The sequence below is a fragment of the Pogoniulus pusillus genome, chromosome 1 (genome assembly GCF_015220805.1).
Source record: "Pogoniulus pusillus isolate bPogPus1 chromosome 1, bPogPus1.pri, whole genome shotgun sequence".
NCBI classification, from domain to species: domain Eukaryota; kingdom Metazoa; phylum Chordata; class Aves; order Piciformes; family Lybiidae; genus Pogoniulus; species Pogoniulus pusillus.
This window is the reverse complement of record NC_087264.1, coordinates 35,844,303-35,866,333: the sequence shown is the minus strand read 5'-3', so window position 1 is coordinate 35,866,333 and position 22,031 is coordinate 35,844,303. Positions and strand designations below refer to the sequence as shown.

The following is a 22,031-nucleotide window of genomic DNA, read 5'->3' as shown; positions in this document are numbered from 1 at the left end:
ATAAGTGGTAAGAGTGCATTCTGTGTACCAGATTCACATTGGTATTACAATATGCTAAAATTAAAGGCATTTTGGTATAATGACAATAAATCCAGCTCCTATGATTCATTGTTGTTTTGTAGACAGTGAGATCACCATTTCAAGCGTGTGCTTCAGGGCATTCATTTAAACTTCTTGCTTTCAATCCCTGCTATCAACTAAGAAATATTTAGAAATTTTATATACTTTGTAACAGATTTTAGCATTAAGTTCTACTTCCAAATTACTTCTGCTTGATTAAATTTTCTCCTGCAGCCTGTCTGTCTCACTGATGTGTCTGACTCAGTAGCTGGGAAAGAAGTGTCCTCTATCAATCAATTACAGTGCTGAGTCTGAAAATGCTGACTGAGCACCACGGAGGGCAGGCAAGCTGCTGATAGCAGTCAAGGGAAGTTCAAAAAAAATCCAATGCCTGCTAATTTACTTTTTAAAAGGTATCCAAAGATTCATCAGGAAGGTAAAAAAAGCAATACTCCTCAAACACAAGTGTAGTAAAAACATTAACTTAAGATTGGCATTTACTGAATTAAAGAATTTTATAACCTCAATTGAACAATCACTAAAAACCCAAGGGCAATTGGTTTATCTTGCTATAGTATGTCAAGAGTATTTTAAACATTTTTATAAACATATTACAACCATTCAAGATTTTTTAAATAAAACCAAATGCTGGCAAATCACACCCTGGGCTGCATCAAGGGAATTGTGGACAGAAGGTCAAGAGAAGTGAATCTTCCCCTTTACTCTGCCATTGTGAGACCCCATCTTGAATAATGCATTCAGTTCTGGTGTCACTATCATATGAAGGACTGCTGAAGCCAGTCCAAAGGAGAGCCACAATGATGATCCAAGAGCTAGAACACCTCTGCTATGAGGACTGGCTGAGGAAACTGGGATTATTCAGCCTAAAGAAGAGAAAATACTGAGGGAACCTTATAGCTGCCTTCCAGTACCTGAGGGGATCATACACAAAGGCTAGAGAGGGACATTTCGTAAGGGTGTCTAGCAACAAATCAAGAGGGAATGGTTTTAAGCTGAGGGAGATCTTAGCAAGAAGTTCTTCAGTATAAGGTTGGTGAGACTGCAGAATAGGTTGTGCATGGAGGTTGCGGATACCTCCTCCCTGGGAATGTTCAAAGTCAGATTGAATGAGACCTTGTGCAGCCAATTCTAGTTAAAAGGAGTCCCTGTCCATGGCAGGGCTGTTGGAATAGATGATCTATAAAGCCCTTTCCAACCTAAGCCACTCTATGATTGACAGAAGCCCGAACCAGCAATAACAGTCCAAAATTATAGGCAATTTCCATGAAGAGCTGCAGCACTACCCATTACTATGAGACAGTCATTATTCACTTTCATTGGCTATTGACTGGTTTAAATGTAATACATGTGCAGATTTTAATGTGTAATAAATATATACTCACCTATAGTAATACTAGCTGCAGACCTGTATGTCCTGTCATAAACATATAAAAGTATTATTCTAGGAAGCAACAGAAATCTGCCTGTTTAGGAGGGCAAAATCACATCTGTTCAACCTCATTTTCCTGGTCGTGAATGAAGTCTTCACTCTTCATATGCAAAACTATGCAAAAATAACAACTGGTACCAGGAAAGTCACGTGTGATTATTTAACTTAGTTTGCCTTGGTTTGTTTTTGGTGTTGTGGGTTTTTTGTTTTGTTTTTTTTCTTTTTTATTTTGAGATCCTTCTTTTCAAGCAATATTTCTGAAAATACTGGCTTCTTTAATAAAATGTGGGGAGCACCTCCAACAAAGAAGTGTTTGGCAAGCAAAATTGCACAGGTAGTGCCAACAAAAAAGAGCCACATAGAAGAATAGGAGCTGATTTCCTCCAAAGCCAATGATTTGATAATTGTAGCCCATATTGGCAGACAAATTCAAGATGTCATTTAGCAGTGCTTTGTCAAGGTTAATGAATATGCTTGTCTCTGGTTAGTAAGAACAGCGTCACTACGGATCACAATTAAATTCTCACAATCATCTGTTGTTTACATCACACAGAGCAACGTGCCATTTCATAGACACAAAACTACCTATTTTATGTTTTGCCCTACACGCAGCAATCTTTGCATACATGTGGCAAATAGGCTGCACTGAGTTCCTAACATGAAAATTCAAAGTTTTTAAACAAAGGTTCTACTGAGGGAGTGAAAGAACCATGGGCCAAAACCTGGGTGAAAGCTTCAAAGTAGAACATCCAGCCAAGGCATTATTTCCCTTTTGTTAGTGTCCCAATCAGAATACTTGTAGATTGTTGTACTAGGACTGTGCAGTTCCAATTAAATCATTTTGCACTGGTGATAAACTCTGAATTTCAATCACTAGCTTAAAATTTCAAATCTTGTATTTTTCCTGAATTAATTATGTTTTATGTGCACACTGTTCTGATGGAGTAATCTCTATCAAGCAAAAGAGAGACTAAAATCTGGAAAACACTCTTTAATCATATGTATACAAGTAACCAATTATCTTCCTTCCATTTTTAAATTAAGTAAAGATACCACATCCCTTGAACAAGAATATTCAGCTGCTTGTTAAACTTTTGTTGGCATATTTACTCACAGTTCTCCAAGAAATTAATTTCTTTTTCATATATGCTCACAGAGATCATACTTGAAATCAACAGTTCTTGTCAGAATCAAAAGAGAATTTGACTCAGGCTTTCTGTCAAATAGTTTACAGCATCTTATTTTATAAATCACAGGGATTTATAACAACAAAATTAAGACCATAAGAAAATAATCTTGCAAATCAGGTCATTCCTTCCAACTGACAGCATTATACACTCCTACATTACTTGGCCACCTACATTCATCACTGCACTGTTTTAAGAGACATTAGAAATCCATAATACTAAATTGATCAAGATGAGTTATCAGAGATGAGAAAATACAGAGCCTGACTTTTGTTTATGATCAGAAATCAAACTCAGTTGTAGCCTATAACACTTCTAATCATTAATGTATTTGTCCTGATGTTACCAAAGCCTTTAGTGTATAAGTGAGTTTGGGGGGGGGAAGCACTTACAGAAAACACACCAAAAGCACATACACAAAAATACACCAAAAAAATCCACTAACAGACAAATTTCCCTCATCTCATACAGTATATACAGTAAAAGTGCAGGAATTCACACTAGCAGGAAGTTCCTTCACAGAAAACAGGTTTATCATTTAGTATAGTAAGTGAACAAACAATTAAAACCAGAGTTATGCATCTGAAAATACACTTTATTCATTTGTTTGACAAGTATAATTTTGTTATGATAGCACTTCATAGTGTGCTTGCAAATGTTCAACCATGCATTTGACAAAAGCCATGTTGTGTGAGTTAATGCAAAACTCCATTAAAATAGTTACAGCATCTTCATCTGCAATGTGGAACTATTTCTAGTCTGCTAAAGTATGCAGGCTAGCAGTAAGTAACGAATTATGAAGACTTCAGCAAAATAATAAGAACTATAAATTTGACTATGAAAGTATCGAAACTCACTTGTTTTTCACCTACCAGTGGGAGAACTTGTTCATTCACCTTGAAGACTGTAATTTAGTCTGTGTGTTCCCTACAATATTCTCAATCTTCCCAACAGAAATACTGTTAATGTAGCTCATTTTCCACTGTGAAACCATTCCTAAACCAAGCATGAATACCTGAGCATACCTGCACTTGCAAGCACCAAAATCAGAAGAATGGCTAAAAAATATTAATTAGTTCTTGCTGGGCAGGACAAGTTAAATAGGTTGGTTGGGGTTTTTTATAGGAAAACTTTTCTGATAGCAAAAAGAGAATAAAGGTCAGAAGTTTTCTCAGGGAAAGTATGACTGTTTTTTCCCTTCTCAGAGTTCTTCATTTCCAGATGAAAAAAATATGGAAATCAGAGTAGCAGAAAACAGGCACATATATTAAGAAAAACACCCCATATTTTTCTACATTTAAAATTCTTTTTTAAATATATCTAAATGCTGTATTTTTTTTTCCCCAAGTGAGGCATTGCCACTGCCATCCAAACTACAAAACCTTCCTGTAGTATAGGGATAAGGAATTTTTAAATGAGAGGAGAAATTAAACACTGAAAATAGTTTCCCTTTTTCCATATCTGGATGGTGATAAACACTATTTTTTAAAAAGTTACATTTTCTCATCTTCATTGCAAAGCAAAATATATTTGCACCCACCAGAAGTTTCTAGTAGCACAGTTCAAGCAAATAGACAAGTAACATGAGCAATTTGATCACTCACTGAGTTATACTTATTAATGTAAAAGCAACAAGGTAAAAAATAGGACACAAAGTAATTTGAATGCTTACATCTCCTTTGGGTACCTAAATACAAGAGTGATGTGAAGGTGCTGGAGCAAGTGAAGAGGAGGTCAATGAAGCTGGGGAAGGGCCTGGAGAATAAATCTGATGAAGAGAGATTGAAAGAGCTGGGGCTGTTTAGTTTGAAAAAGAGGAGGCTGAGGGCAGACCTCATTGCTGTCTACAGCTGCCTGAAAGGGTGTCGTGGAGAGGCTGCTGCTGGTCTCTTCTCACAGGATAATTAGTGATAGAACAAGAGGGGATGGCTTCAAGCTACAACTGGGTAGGCTTAGACTAGATACTAGGAAAAAGTGTTTTTCACAGAAAGAGTGGTGAGGCATTGAAATGGTCTGCCCAGGTTGAGTCACCAACCCTGGATGGGCTTAAAAGTCGTTTGGATGTGGTGCTTGGGGATATGTTTTAGGGAGAACCTCGTAGAGTAGGGATATTGGTTGGACTTGGTGATCCTGAGGGTCTTTTCCAACCTGAGCAAGTGTTTCTGTGATCTGCCACAACAGAACAGTTCATATTTATATGCCAGTATAGCCTTATGGAAAAGTGAGAATTGCCGCATAACAACCCAGAGGCAAGAAAGCAAATGGGGGAGTGGTGGGGGGGTGGAGGGAGTGTACATTGTCTATATGTAAAAATGACAGCATTTAGTGCCTGGATATTTACAATAAAGGTACTTGGTTAAAAAACAGTCAATATCCTTAGCAAAATGCTAAATTTACATCATTATCTCATTAGGTGAGAGCACTTGGGTTCTGGGTTGGAGTAATGGAGTCTGGCATAGATTTTGCTCAACACCTACAGACATTAGGCAGCTTATGCTTGAACTGCAACTTGTAGTTCTGATTTTGTCCTGGAACTCAATGACAGGTATGGATTTTGCTTTAGTTCAGAAATCATTTCACTGATTTATCATGCACAAATACCTAAAAGATATTTCTTAGTTTGCAGCTTAAACTGTTTTGTTAAAGCATGTAGCTCTTACATGCTTGTAGCTCCTTAAAACATGTAGCTCCTGGTCCCAGTTTTGAAAACCTTTGGGGCTTTTGAGACTGTGACCAGCAAAAAATAGCTATGTACAATGCATTCAGACATATTCATGTAGTTTTATTTTTAACTACATTGATTACTATCAGCTCTGCTATATTGCCTTCTACTAGTCCAACTAAGTTAAAAATATATAAATTAATTACTGACTAGACTCTCAAAGAAACACAAAATCATAGAACTCTAGAGGTTGGAAGGGACCTCCAGAGATCATGAAGTCCAGCTCCCCTGCCAGGGATCACCTAGGGTAGTTCACACAGGAATGCATTCAGATGAGTTTTGAAAGTCTCCAGAGAAGGAGACCCCATGACCTCTCCAGGCAGCCTGTTCCAGTGCTCTGTCATCCCCACTGTGAAGAAGTTTCTCCTCATGTTGAGGTGAAACCTTCCATATTTCAGTTTGTAGTCATTACTCCTTGTCTTATTGCTGTGGACCACTGAGAATAGATTGGCCTCATCCACTTCACACTCACCCCTTGGATATTTATAGACATTGATCACATCTCTTCTCAGTCCTCTCTTCTCCAGACTAAACAGCCCCAGGTCACTCAGTCTCTCTTCATTGGGGAGATGCTCAAGTCCCCCACTTATTCTTGTGGCTCCCTGCTAGACTGTCTCCAGCAGGACTCTGTGTCTCGTGAACTGGAGAGCCCAAAACTGGATGCAGTATTCCATGTGCAGTCTCACTGATGCAGATTAGAGGGGGAGAAGAACCTCCCTAGACTTGCTGGACACACTTTCCCTGATGGACCCCAGGACGCCATTGGCTCTTGGCCACAATGGCACATTGCTGTCTCACGGAGATCTTGCTGTCCACCAGGACAAAATTATTGATCATAACATTTCAATACTGGCTTACTGTATTCATTGCAAGAAGCAAACTAAAGTCTGAACACACACTTTAGAAACTACTAATGCAAGTGATAAGAAATGGCATTACCTAAAGTTATCACCCAACTAACTGTACATCTGATCTACTTCTCAATAATACCAATGGCAATGTTCCATTGATGTCACTGGCACAAGGTCAATTCCTACAGGAGAAAGCTGTGTCCTGGAATCAGCTGACAACACAAAGGAGTCAGAATATTTCACCCTTTTCTAGATACCAGTGACCAAAGGAATTTTCTTAAAATACCTCACCACAGGTTCACGATTTGTTTTGGGGGGCGTTGTTTGTTTCTTTCTTTCTTTTACAGTATAACATCCACTCTCATGTGAGTGCCATTACTCTTGCAACAGGGGAAACTCCAAAAGCAAAGGACTGCAATTGTGTGTCATTAATTACAGGGACCTGATAGCATCTCTGTTCTGTGTCCAGAAAGAAAAGGTATCTAATGTGTAGTTTGTCTTTAGGCCAGAAAGAAACGGGAGAGATGATGCTGATACAGAAAAAAAACATGAGAAATGTTAATTTCAAGGCACAAACCTTAACAAGAGGTTAGAGTGGAACACACAGACACAGGAGAGTAAGCTTTCAGGGAAGGGTGTGCTGACTTAAACAAGGAATACAGTACCATCTTTAGTATTTCACTCTTCCCAACAATCCATTTTTTTTCATCTAGACAACTTGTGCATATCTAATCAAACCTAAAGCCCCTCCTAAAAAATAAACAACAACAATAGAAAAAAAACCAACATCATAAATAGGAAATTTCCCTAAAATTATGAGAAGAATTACATTTTCTCTTCTGAAAAAGAAACATTCTTTCACAGTTTCAAAGGACTTCCTGGAAGCCCCTATTCCCCTTTTCTTCTTTCTAAAGAGATGTACATGTAAAATAACTGAAATAAATTTGTCCCCATGGGCTTCATTTTCTATTTCTTCCTTATTAAAAAATATTCAAGAGCAAATTTTTTTCCCCAATCATGTATTTTATCTTCATTTGTGGTATTGGGCAAGCAGCCAAATGATGAAGAAAGAGCAAAACATCCAAACCAAGGAAATGTGTTAAGTGCAGTCCTGTGGATCTCGGTTTCCTCTCAGATTTGTCTCCTGGCAATCTGGTTCACAGACTCCTACTATTCTTGACCATAGGTCATTTAAGCCTACATTTCTATAAACTACACAAGTGTTGCTTCTATCAAGAATTGTTTTGTTCCATAGAGACTTTTCCTGGGAAACTTTGCATTCACACCTTGTCAGTTTGCTATTTGTTCAGAGATTCTAGCATGGTCACCATCTCTCACAAAAAAAAACAACAACCTTCAGGCATGAATGCATCAATGCAAACATTTATTCTGAAGTAAATAATCTGTTCTACTGAAACTGAAAATCATGGTGTGAAGGTCTGATTAGTAAAGCCATATTACCAGCAGCTTTCATTCTTGGAGAATTTCAGAACGTCTTGCAAGAGTTCTGTACTGTGCTGTCTGCAGAACCCAGGATGCCCACATTGCCACCCAAGCAGGCCAGCTATTCTTGGAGGTGATTATTGTTCCTTGTATGGAGACCTGCCAGGTGACAGAGCACCAACCAGGCTACATGCCCACCCAGGGGGAGGACCAGGCTCTAGGCCTGAGTGCTGACAGCCTCCATGTCTCCCTCATGAAACGTTTGAAAACTTCTCCCAAAGCTACTTCATGTTGGTCCTGGCTCTTGTTGTTCTTTGTGTACAAATGTCCTCAGTGGCAGCTCTGTCTACAAGCCACTGGGGTATGTTCTGCACATCTGAAGATACCTATTGCATCTTAGCCTGCACTCACACACCAGAGGACTCAAAAAATATTCACAAATGCAGAGCTCTCAAGACCCAAGCCTGCTCTAGTGTGAGGTGTCCCTGTCCGTGGCAGGGGGGTTTGAAACTGAGTGATCCTTGTGGTGCCTTTTCAACCCTGACTGATTCTATGTTTCTAACTGGCTTGACAAGAGGAGATGGCCTCAAGCTGCCTCAGGGGAGGCTTAGGCTAGACATGAGAAGCAATTTGAGGCAAGAGCCTCAAAGAGCTGAAATACCCTACAAAAGCAATGGGCTCCAGCAAAGACACACACCCAGCACCCGTGCATGATGTTGTACATTGCAATGGTTGCTGAGCCTAACCCTAGCAAGCCGGGGGGCCACCAGGCCCCCCGGCCTTTGAAATCCTCCACCAATTCACCCAGTGCACACCGTGGGGACTCACCAGGGAAGCCAGGCAGAGGATCCCTTGGCCCACAATGGGCCAAACTTGGGGCTTCTGACCTTCTGGGGCAGAATATAAAGGGGAGTGGGCAGGGAGGGCAAAGTGGCCACACCTGGGGTGGGAGGAGACTGCAATAGCCAGCTAATAGAAACTGGCATCACCTGGTGGCAACACACCTGAGGTGCTACAATAGGAAAAGAATTAAACGGTGATTGGTTAATTAATTACAAGCATAACAGGTGATAGCAATATCTGTAATCAAAGCTGATTACATTATGCCCAGAACAAAGGGCATAATGAAGATATGTATTTGAGCAAATAATGCTGGCTAAAGCACATCGTTTAATTTATCTGCTGAAGGGGGCAATGCAATGACTGACAACATATCCTCTGTGTTAAAAGAGCAGGGGTTCAAGAAAAGCCTGGCTGAGGCACTTAGTGCCATGGTCTAGTTGATTGGACAGGGCTGGAAGATAGGTTGGACTGGGTGATCTTGGAGGTCTCTTCCAACCTGGTTGATTCTATGATTCTATGATTCTTCTATCTATGCTCTTCTATCAAGCAGTTCTCCAGAAAGTCAAACAAATATGCAAGAAAATAATAGGAAGAGTTTAATTTTCAATTGTATTCAAGGTGCAGTTCCATTATCGAATCCAGTGAAGAAAATCCTTAAAGGTGAAGTCAGCAGGAGCAGTAAATGTTAACATTACTTTAAAATAATCCACTAAAGAATAAAACAATTCCAGGCCACAGGGCCACATTTTATTAACCAGTTTTGCAATTCCACTTCTCTCCACTCAAATAAAAGCATAAGGAATCAATTTGTAACAATGTTCTCAGCTGTCTAAGCAGTTCCTGAAAGGTTACTTCATTTAAATGAGGTGTATGTGGAAATAACATGTAATACTCTCATGGCTCTTGCCCTAAGCTTTGACCAAATCAAGGAATGGAATAGGGAAAGAAAAATACTCTTACCTAATAACCTCTTACTTGCTAGTACAGGGCTTCAATATAGGATACAGGTGCTATGTTGTTTGATCACAAATGAAACGTGTAAGTGGACTTCTTTGTTCAGGAGGAACACTAAGATCAATAACTCACAGGAAATTATTCTACAGGGGAGAGTGGGATGTTAAAATAAATATGTCACAGTAAGCCCTGGAATATCCTTCTCCACTGGGAAAAAGCACTAGTCCTGAGGTCCTTTCGATGGTACAGAGTTGTTAGGGATCATGAGTCCCAAAGAATAAGATTGAAAAACATCCCAAAACAGTGCAACAGTCCAGACAGCCAGAAGCAGCAACAGGGCAGAACTGAAAGGAAAGCACAGTTCAAAAAGATTCAGGAACTAGAGCAGCAATCGCCCGAAGTATGAACGGAAACTGCAAGGCATTAGAATTAACCTGCAGCAGAAGACAAATAATCTGTGCACAAGTCAAGCCTTGTAACATAACTAGTGGCTGCCTTGCTGGCATGCAGAGCTAACAATATACCAAGGGTTTATGAAAATGAAACAAAGCAGCCACAGATGAGCTAACAATGTAGTAATTAGGTATTTTCAAATTTTTCCTGATCAGTGTCACGATCAGGAAACAGGTAAGGAAGCTCCAAAGGAAGAGGGAGGTTTTTGTGAGAGTAGTGGAAAAGCAGGAGGAAAAAACCCACATGTATGCTTAAAAAATATGATTAATAAAACAGATTAGAACCAAGAACTGTGCCAACTGCTATTGCCACATAAAACATGCAACTGAATTTGGCTACAGTCTCCGATGACAGGTAGAACAGCAAGTGTTTCCCAATTGTCAAAAGGACTCTGTGCTAGTTCCTCTAGGATTTAGGCATTGTTAGAGGAACTGAGAATGGGGAAGGAGAATTGATTTTGGGTATAGAGTCACATCTGGAACACAAAGTCAACTTTTCAGTACCAATACAGAAAAGATAGTTAAACGTATTCCTAGAGGTAAAAAGTGTAAACTCAGAAATGAGCTGGGCCAGGCCATTTTGACCAGAAGCAAATCTATAATGAAATTAATTCTACCACCTTCAGGGTCACCAACAAGTGTCAAATAAACAACAGATACTCAGATACCAAACATTTATGGAAACAATTACTACCTTCCTGGTTTGGAAACCTAAAAGCAGACTTTGGGAGTTACTCTGCACCTTTTATTCTGAAAAGCTAGGCCATTTCTTCACATTTCAACCTCTAAAACACTAAAGTTATCTCTATGTTTACAAGAGGATTATATTTACTTGGGAAGTAGCATTTCTCAGTTTGAAGGAGTGTTGAAGTTTCATTAGTTTTGTTGTATGTTCCTTTGCTAGGAGAGGGAAACAATGGATTACATAACCAGAGCAAAACTACGAGTCCACACAACTCAGCAACCAACATGTGAACTGAACTTTGAATCTTTGATGAAAAGAATCTTGCTAGCTATAAAAAGCTATCTCCCCATACAGTATGTTCTGAGAAGCAAATTAAATTATATTTTTTTGAGAGGTATTCTATTTGATGCAGACTGGTTTTGAGAACAGTAAATCTATGAACTTGACTGAGGTCTTTCATGGCTCTTTGCTTCGGAGCAGTGTGAGAGGTAGGCAAAGAAACATAGAATTGTCAGAGTTGGAAGGGACCTCAAGGATCATCTAGGGCAAGAACACTTTCCACTAACTCAGGTTGCCCAGAGCCACATCCAGACTGGCCTTAAAAACTTGCAGGGATGGTGCTCCCTCCACCGCCGTGGGCAACCTGTTCCAGTGTCTCACCACCTTAATGTCTACTGTAAATCTGCCCTCCTCTAACTTGGATCCATTCCCCATAGTCCTATCACTACCCAACACTCTAAAATGTCCCTGACCAGCTTTCTTGTAGGCCCCCTTCAGATACTGGAAGGCAACAATAAATTCTCCTCAGAGCCTTCCCTTCTCCAGAGTGAGCAACCCCAACTCTCTCAGCCCTCTAATCATGCTCATGGCCCTTCTCTGAACACATTTCAGTACTTTCATCTCTTTCTTGTGATAGGAATGAACATGACTGGGAAGAGAAAAAAAAGGCAGGTTTTAAACTTGACTCCACGATAATCTGCATGCACATTCCTTCTAATGTAGTCAAACTAAGTAATTTCCAAATGTTTGTATGCCTCATTATCACAATAAGAAATTTTGTATTACAGCTGCACTTACAGTGATAGAAACAAAGGATCATAGATGGGTTGGGTTGGAAGGGACCCTAAAGATTATTTAGTTCCAACCCCCCCACCATGGGCAGAGATACATTCCAATAGACTAGGTTGCTCCAACCTGGCTTTGGAGACATATTTACCAGTGTAGACATGACCTCTGGAGTCTTCACAGCGAGGTGGAAGGAAAAGAAGCCATTTTCTGCCATGAGGACCTCTTTTGTAAGAGCCAACTCCAAAAGGAGACTATTCAAAGACAATTCAGTGTTGTGAATTGCTTGTATACATTGCACTACATTTTCACTGAAGGGAAGAAAGGTAGTAGGGAAGGAGGAAGAGCTCAGGCCTCCTTGTGTGCAGCTGACATTGCAAAGGCATAGTCTGCAGGCAAGTTTTGAAACCTTTATTCCACTTCTCATCCCAGAATTCTGACTCTTGTTCAGTTCAGTTCAAACAGAAAGGTTTGAGCATGCTCCTCTACAGCCTAAACATCAAATATTCGGTGAGTGGAACTATCCAGTCATGTGATGCTTAGAAAGACAGAAGAAAGAAACCAGCACCCCAGTTTGGAAAATGATGCATGTGAATCTGCAGTAAAGCTAGGAACAGATTTTACAAAGGCGATTTTTTCTAGGCTAATCGAGGAATATTTCACCTTCTTCATGGAATGGGAGAACTTCCCAAAAGACAACCGGAAAAATTTCATTTCTCTGACTGCTGCAATTCAGTGCAACTAACATTTACCTATACCAGACAAAATGTATGGGGCTTCATCTTCTAGTTTGGAAGGTGAAGCACCATACAGTGCTTCTGCCCAAGTAGATTTTTAATTTTTAATAGATTAATTAATTTTAATAGATTAAGCAACAGAATAGCAACATCTATTAAGCTGAATATTAATATGCACTCCAAAAGAGAAAGTAATTTTCTGCAAATTCATTTAAGGCAATTACTGAGGAATGCATCCACACATCTTTTACTTTTCCTTTTCTCCAGGCTCAGTCCAGGTAAGCAATTTCACATGGCTTCTCTGTGACTGCTCAGTTCTCTGTTACAACAAAAATCCATGTCTGAAGGTATCCAAGTCAAATTCTTACTTTGACAGGAATTCTCAATTATTCACTTGTAGCAGAAAATAAATACTACCAAACCATCCAAAAATTCAAGAGCAATTACTATCAACCTGCTATTCCATTAACTAAGATGAAGCTGCCTTTCATTGTTAATATACTTTAAAAAACAGACTAGATTATTTACAATTATATATCAGAGCATAAAACTGTTATTGGGCAGGTGTTTAATTATGCCAAACAATAAATGGTGCTTTAATAATACTTTTTAAAGTGTTCATAATGAGTCTTAGCAGAAAAAAAAAAGATTTGGTAATTCCCTGTAAAATTATAGTAGTTATTTTTTTTACAATGCTTACAACCTCCAAAAGATGGCAAAACCCAGGGTGATCTACACATAGCTAAAGAAAAAAATAAAAAGTTTTTTTTTCCTTCTATATGTCTCATAGTTTGACTTTTGCTTTTTACTTTTAAGTGATTGTTTATGAGACAACATTGAAAAACCTTTCCCTTTAGATGGCCTGACAAGCTAATGTAAATAATCTTTTTGAGTATTTTTTGAGAGTCCACAACTCAGGTACTAAGTTCACATTAAGAAAACCTTTTTCTTTTATCTAGCTAGCCCAAGCCTCTACATATGAAGAGTTCTGTGCTTGAGACCATGAATGTCTTATTAACATATTCAATTTTAAGAAACTTAATTCCTTTTATTTCTGCTTAAGACACAACTAAAACAACACAGGTACAAGTATTATTCAGGGATTTTTTGTGTGTTTTGTTGGCTTTTTTTTTCCCCTCTGGAGGATGCATTAGCTGCTTACTTTACCCAAGATTTGTAATTAAGAGGATGAAAGAGGGATAGTTGTCTCAGAAGAAGGTTCCCAGCCACAGGTAGATGTCATTGGAGTACACAAGGTACTTCAGTAACCACTGACACTAAAGTGCTTTGTGACAGCTAGAGTACATAAACAAAGCTGAAAAGGTAAAGTCTCAACCTTTGAGACAAAGAACATAACACCAAATTATGTTAAATAATTTCAATTATGAAAAGATAACAGCCTTGTTTGAAGGGCCTCAAGTACAAATTCAAGCATAAAACAGAAGAAAGGTGTTAGTAGACAGAAAAATTTGATGTGTAAAGACAGCCCCTGCTTAGTTTAACTTTTATAATTTGTAAGTAAATTCAGCTATTTAAACTATGTCTCATGATGTGTTGAATCTCCTCTTTCATAATAAATCCTGCCCCTCAAGGATATCCATATCCAAAGTACCTAACCTGTAATGTAGACTATAATAGCCCTCTGTGTTAAGAGGAACAGGGACAGAAATAGATACTGTATGACTAAATGCTGATTGACAGTTCCATCACACGCTCAGCTCTTCTTAAACAAAACTGCAATAAAAAGACCTCATATCATACCACTGGAGAGATAGCAAAACAGTGTAAACAGATGTAACCCTGTGGAAGAGGAAAAAAAATCTACTTTATCATTATCATAACACACTGAAACATTTTTCAAATACATTAGCTAGAGAACAAATTATTCAGTGTCTAATGAGAAAGGAAGTGTTCCTTCTCAATTACCCATTAAGATGCTGTTCTTAACAAAACAAAGCGGGAGGGGGGGAGGGAGGAGGAATCACAAAGACTGTAACTATGTAAATACCTAAAGGAAAATATTTTCATGGCTTGTGGGAAAGAAACAAGAGGAAAACAGTACAGAGACAGTGACTGAAATGTCTGCCAGGAACATATCCAAGACAGCTTAAAAGCCCTTATGAAATGAAACCCAGCTTTTGAAGCTGTCAGAGTTTACCACCTTGATACATTATTGTACAAGTCTGAAGAATTCCTTGACAGAATAACTTCTATAAAGAGCAGCTGAGACACTAGGAAAAGCATAGGGCCTCTCACAAAATAATGGTTTATAATCACACACATGATAAAGAAATGTATCATCTTAGTGACTTGTCAGTCACTCGTAAGTGCACAGGCAAGACAACTGCAGCCACCACAACAATTGGCTCTCAAGCCTGGCAAAAGACCTATCAACATTGCTGTCAGAAATAAGACCATTTACAAATTGGTACCTCAATTCTCTCTCACCCCTGCCCATTTGCTTCCCGCATTTTATTGCCTTGTGTTAAAGCCAAAGAAATAAGTACTAGGTAGAAAATGCCAGTCTATTAGAGAGATTAAAGCAAAGCCTTAAAATATCTTTAAAAATTAAAAAAGAAAAGCATGTTATTTCATAGCTTATTTTGTAACCCATAAGGGACGGTAGACTCAAGGCACTACTCTCCTTAAGGATTTAAAAGCCCAAGGACAAATAGAGCAAAACAGATAGGTGGTATAACTGTGAATGTGATATGGATGCTTTCTTAAAGGTTTTAAAGACCCTCATCATCAACACTGCAAGTCTTTGAGGTGTGGATAAATACATGGGGAACTTTGAAGTGCAAACAGAGGAAAACATGCAAAACTTCTCAAAAAAAAGATTAAGTTTCATAGCAATGTACATGCAGTTAAATAATGACTGGACAAATGTGTGAAAGAAAATCTTACTATGGACTATAAAAAGATTAAAAACATATGGCTTAGTAAATCTCTGTTCACAGATAACAGGATGCTGTTCAGTAGAAGTATCCTTGCAATGTTCCAATGTCACGTCCCCTAGCCATCAGTATCAAAGACAGCTTGATTGGTACAGGAAACCTTTGGCCTGACCAGATAAAACCACTTACATTCAGCAGGAGGACCAGGTAAACAAATCTTTAATGACACTACTAAAAATTCTAAGGATGGATGAAGCCTGGAACATACTTGCAAGTACAGTTATAAAAGAAAAAAAAGAGAGAGCATTCCTATTTTGTTCCACTGCCATAATGATTGTTTCTATATTTATGATTAAAACTAAAATTTAAATATTGAAATCATGATGCTTGTCTTGAGAAACAACTTTACTGATACTGTCATTATTCCAGAAGAAATTATATTGCCCTCCAGGGAGATGAGAGACCTAATAGATAAAGACTTGGATCAGTTCTCATTTCAAACTCCAAGGTTTGTTTTATATATATGAACTAAGCTTTGTTTTATATATAACTAAATTTGTGGTAACTGGAAATTGTTCAGATAACACTCTAATACCAACTGCTTACAAAGTGGTGGAGAGTGAACACAATCTCACTCTTTCCCACACCACCAATGTCACTGGAATTTAAGCTCCTGAAAGATGTTAGTTAAGACATCTGTAGATAGAGGGACTAGACAACCCAGGGAGTTTATGGTGAAACTATAAACATGTATGGAGCACAGAGAATCTAATTATCAGTTATTGTCAACTATCCATCATAATTATCACCTATGTTTCATTGCATGATCTTCCAAATGATGCTCTCTTGACCAGAGTAGATACCTTATTTTAGCCATACCAAACATGCACCAAGAACCCCAGAGCGTTATAGAAAGCTTAACAATCTAAAAATGAACAGAAAACCCACTCAGAACTCAGACCAGGCCAACCTATACTCTTATTTATTATATTATTTGAGGTTTATCTAAATGTACATGGAAACAAAGTTCCTTTGTGCAGTTGGATAATCTGACAATATAATCTCACCTAGCCAGTCTTAGAGCCCTTCATCTACTGCCTCAAGCAATCCTAACAGAGCTATCACATATGCAGGTTTCCTGAATTTATGATTTAAGTCCTCTAAGAATTATGTTCAGCATTGGGGGTATTCAGAATTACTGATCAGCAAGCGAGTCCAAACATGAGCTGCACACTCTGAGGCTTCTGAAATACAGAAATCTTGCTGCAGAAGTGTTCTCAACTGCATAGCAAAATTATTCCATTTGTTAAGTACCTAAAGTCTAAAATTTAGCCTGTACCCGGGGCTAAACTATAACAGTTGCTCTATCACCTAGTGACTTCTCCTAAGCAGAGAAGAGGAAATTAAGTAGACCAGACTCACGGGTCTGACCATATAAAGTATATAAAGGAATATTTAGACAAGCAGAAGTGTAGCAGTCACATTAAACAGGACGACAGTCCCCCGGAGCATGATGAGGAGAGCAGAGAGAAGAAGCCCAAATCAAAATCATCTATCTTCAACAACCTCTCCCTTTTATAGTGAGCGTGAGGTTTATGGTCAGGGATACACCCGTAAGCAACCTAGGTCAGCTGCCCTGGATGACTCCAAGATGCTAATAGCCTGCAGCCCACGGCTGTCCTAGGATTCTGCACCAGGAAAATCAGGACACCTAACTTAGTGCATGCACAGTTGGTATAATACATCTGAAATACATTTACACACCCCACTCCCCCCACCCCCATCTTTGCATATGCCTATTTTAGACTAGGCAAATGAGAATCTCAATTATGCCTGAGCAATTAGAACTTCAGAAACACTGCAGCTTGCCCTTCCAGGATAGGTACTCTTCAAGATGCATAACCAAATAAGAGTATAATCCTGAACTCCTCAACATTTAACATTGCTTCATCAAGATAAAAGGCATGCTTACAAAGGAAGTTAAAGCATTTCCATTAAAATTAAGATCAATAGAGTTATCTACACAGCTATAAAATAATCTGGCTTCACTTTCACTTTTCCACCCTAGTGCCTGAATGCCACATTCAGCTAGACTTATTTTATTAATACTAGGCTTGTTTATTTTGAGCAAGTGCACAATCACTCAACAGAAATTGGCACTGAAGAAAGCATGAGATTTTTTTCCCATGAAATAGGAACAAGTGTACAGCAGATAGGTGATAAGACACTAAGACCAGAAGTAGCCTGGAGATTAGTCTTGGGGTGAAAACGTGCAAGGATCAACACAGGACCACTTAGAAGTGCAAGAAATGTCCTTTTCCATGCTACACACTCAATATTCAATTTGGAAGTCACCACAGGCTCTTTCCAGAGATGATTCTGACCAAGGCAGGGACAAACATTATTTTAGAGCAGTAAAAGGAATTAATCTTGCAATTGATATATTGAATTATATTCTGTGGAAACTTCATAAATCATTATTTTTAGTAAAATAGCTATTGTCTGTGTGATGAAGATCAATTCCTCAAGAAGAACCTTCAATGGACCTCTAAATCCTTAAATTTCTCCCATAGTTCAATTTGATTACACAGCTCAAGCACTTTTCAGGAATGTAGATATTTTTTCTCTCTTGACAGGCTGACCAGATCCTAACAACCTATCCTATACTGCTGATGCAAAGTATACATAACAGATCATAACAATGAGGAAAATCATCCTGTGGCCCAGAAACAATTTAGCACTTTTCTTTCCAAATAATTTTCAACTATGTGCATGGTGTTGAAGCTTATACTAGGTGACTGCTCTGGCAGATGTCTGGTCTGAGGTCAGCACAAAACCTCCTTCTTCAGTTTCATTTTTCACTCACCATGTGTAACAAAAGAAGAGCTAGAGTTAGCATTTTAAAGGACTTTGGAAAACACAGTATTGGAAAGCTTAAAGAAATCAGCACTGATTCAGTGCTTCTTAAAATTAATCTTTTATATATTTATTTGTTTTGATGAGTGCCTTTATCCTCTTTCTTAAAACTTAAACAAAACCCCAAAACAAAACAAAAACAAAAAAAGAAAAAAGCCCAGCACTGATGAGCAATCTTGCAACAACAAATCAGGGGAAAACAAATGCAGTTGGGAAACAGATTTCGGTGTCAAGTTTCCCCAAGTGTTGTTATAAATATCAGGAAATTAAAAAATGCTCTTAAAATGCATGAACATTATTTAGGTCTTTAATCTGGAAGGGGCATGATTGATTTTGCAGGGTGGAAACTGCCAACTGTACCAGTGCCTGCAGATGGAAGGGGCCGGCACATAGCTGCCAATTTCAGGGAAGATATTTCAACTACTCAGTAAAATGGATTGCAAAAGCTTGTTGTCTTCTGCTTGCTTCTCTGGGCTCCTGCTGCACTAGACAGCTTAGGGGAAGAATGGCATCAGCCTTTTACTGAAGCAGCTGAAGTCACAGAACATGACTATTTTAGGAACACAAAAAAAAGTGAAAAACCTAAACCTCTGAGGGCGCAGGGGCCACAAGCTGTAAATAATAGTCAAGTAAAATTAAAGAGTCTTACTATCTACACAATGCCATTTTACACCATAGTGAAAGGCAAACTGACCTTTAAAGTGTAAAGATCACTTTCAACATCCTTATAGCTGAACAAAATCTTCAAGCGAGAAATAACATTTTCTGGAAACAAAGCGACGAACCTACGCTATGTGCAATGTACTTGAAGTCACTCTTGCACCATAGAAAACAGTAAAATAAGACAAAAGAAGTAGACTAATTTTTCAAATAAGACCATCTTTAAATCCAAATGCTCTTAAGTCTCAGCATGCTAGTTTTCATAAATATGTATCAGATTTGAAAACCTGTTTCTGGATAAAATATTTCAGACGTACAACTTTTGACTACCAAGGTTGAGCAGCTCCAAGTCACATTTTTACAGCCTCAAAATCTTCTCATATAACCACCATGTTAGTGTGAAGAGAATTGCCTTCTCTCTCTCTATCTCTCTCTCTTTTTTTTATTTTAATGAATCCAACTTAGCTTCTTTTGTCCTTTCAGTTGGGTAGAAATACTTACCTTTCATCAAATTTTACCTTAGCTTTTCTCTCATATTGTGAAAATAGTTTCCAATGGCAAAAGGAAATTGACTAACAAAAAGCAATCTTTTAAAAGCATTTTCTATAGTTTTCTTCTTCCAAGGTTTATCTATTCCCTTTCCTTCTGCTCTTCCCTGCTCTGGAAACTGTGCTTATGCCAGCACCTCGTTAAAGTGATTGCTGAGTCTTTTCCTCTGGAATTTAGCACCACTAAAGCAGGTTAGTAACAGAGACTGTCTCAAATATCTTGTGTTAAGGACAGATCTGAAAAGTTATCTGCACTGTGGAGTAAAGCTCTTTTGCTGGCAGTGAGAATACTAGAATAGATATAAAGTGTCTTCAGGAAAATTGTCATTAGGATTGCATCACATTAAAGACACTGGAGTGGTGTTTTGCCACTGAAGCAGGGGCAGACCTTCATCCTTGCTTTAGTTCTACAAGTACATACCCACTAAAGTGACATGAAAAGAACTTGTTCTCCCCCTTTTAAGAACTTTTTTCTCTATACTTTTATAAAATTATCATTTGCAGACTTAATTTGCAGACACACAGAAATTAATTCACTGACCTGAATTCATCCCCAAGTGCACAAGACTAAGCAAGGTGCAAGACAAGCACTTTTGCTTTTGCTTTCTCTTTCTTTTTGAAGCACTCCTTTCATGCTGCACTGCAGGCTTGTGAGCTATACTCTAACATCATTTGTTACATATTTCATGCTGTAGTGCCATGCTTGATTACATCAATCTATACAAAACAGAAACTGGCAGCCAGTCTCCCAGTTTCTGCCAACTGTAAAGGTTAACATGTACGTTGGCATAATGTGGGTGTGTAAATAAGGGAATTTGTGTAGTCCTTTATTTAGCAATGTAAGAAAACATATTTCAGGTCGGAGATGAATAGTTTTCCTTCCCTCCAGGTGTCTATTTTCTATTTTGGAAATTTCAAGGAAGGGATTAAACATGCACAAGCACTACTTAGCAACAAAACACTAGGAAACCATACTGTGTGTACTATAACTTCATTTCATAAGACTATCATCACAAACTGCCAGTATTTCATCACTGCCAAGACGTCTTCGGAGAGAGACAGGAGAAGTCAAGGAAGTGGCTCTCAAGACACCCCCAATAAGCTCTCTGCCATCACTCAAGCCTCCCATAAGGTGAGTTCACCATCCCTGAGGATAATTAACAAATTTACTTCAAGACCAAGAACTCTGAGGAAAAAAAAAAAAAAAATGCACTTGCCCAGTCAAGCAGGTTTATGGTATTGATTTTGCACCTTCAGAAGTTTTTATTGTTGAACAAGTAAAGACATAATCAGCAACCATCTTCCACAAAAACTGGCTGTGAATATAAACCAAAGCTAGCTATATTTCTGTATTTGTAGGCTAAATACCTTTCTAATCTCACACAGAAATCCAGATTAAATATGTCTAATGGAACTGATAGGAATTTTTGCCTTGACAATTTATTCTGGAATTCCAGAATAGAACAGAACTATTTGACATGAATGAGTAGCTATTTAACAGCGAGGATAAAGAGGAATGGTTGATGTACCCATTTCTTGTGTTCACAAGCTTGGATTTGTACTCTGTGGTAGAATCTGTGGTCATGACAATTAAACTAAAAATTCAAATAAACATCCAAAAATGTTTGCCATGCTGATAACAGCATGATGTTTGCCGTTGTTCTTGGTGTACTTTACTGTCTACCATTACTTTTAAACTATGGCAGCGAATAAGGATTAGGGAAAAGATATTGCAAGTCATATGAGATACAGGCAGTAGCCAGGAGATAATTACTTTCAAGGCTCCTACTCTTCTGAATTTTCAGGATAAGTTTATGAATGGAAGAAAACAAAATAGTGTGCAAATGACCGCATGAGGCTGATCATGCCTTTAAGCTGACCATGTAGAATCATAGAATCATAGAATCATAGAATCAACCAGGTTGGAAGAGACTTCCAAGATCATCCAGTCCAACCTAGCACCCAGCCCTATCCAGTCAACTAGACCATGGCACTAAGTGCCTCATCCAGGCTTTTCTTCAACACCTCCAGGGACAGTGACTCCACCACCTCCCTGGGCAGCCCATTCCAATGGCAAATCACTCTTTCTGTGAAGAACTTCCTCCTAACATCCAGCCTATACCTACCCCGGCACAACTTGAGACTGTGTCCCCTTGTTCTATTGCTGGTTGCCTGAGAGAAGAGGCCACCCCCCATCTGGCTACAATGTCCCTTCAGGTAGTTGTAGACAGCAATGGGGTCACAAGTCCAAAACAAAAGCATTGACTATATACAGTACAAAGTACCTGCAACAAATGACAGTGTTAATGCGTGGTCACCTCTTCTTAAATATAGAACATTAGCACAAGACTCTCCCTATCTAGATTAAAAAAAAAACCTGCAGAAACATAAAATGCCAAACCAAAGCTTTGCAGAAAAGTTCCTTCTGCATCTATGACCCTACCATGAATTTATGCAAACAGAACTAAACAAAATTAAGTTTTCTGTTTAATAAGATACGCATCAAACTACATTATTTTTGCACCTGTTTTGATGTTGCAACGTGTCAAAAGCTGAAATTA

General features: G+C 38.5%; 1 long non-coding RNA gene across 2 annotated transcripts in view; it reads right to left on the bottom strand.

Annotated features, from left to right (window-relative positions):
• LOC135177824 (uncharacterized) overlaps positions 1 to 8,569 on the bottom strand; it is a 31,432-nt gene extending 22,863 nt beyond the window's left edge. The window contains exon 1 of one of the 2 annotated variants that reach the window (XR_010303179.1): positions 8,542 to 8,569. This is a non-coding gene — a long non-coding RNA (uncharacterized LOC135177824). The remainder of the gene's footprint in view (positions 1 to 8,541) is intronic. The other variant, XR_010303175.1, reaches the window with a different exon arrangement.
• Positions 8,570 to 22,031: the final 13,462 nt, after the last annotated feature.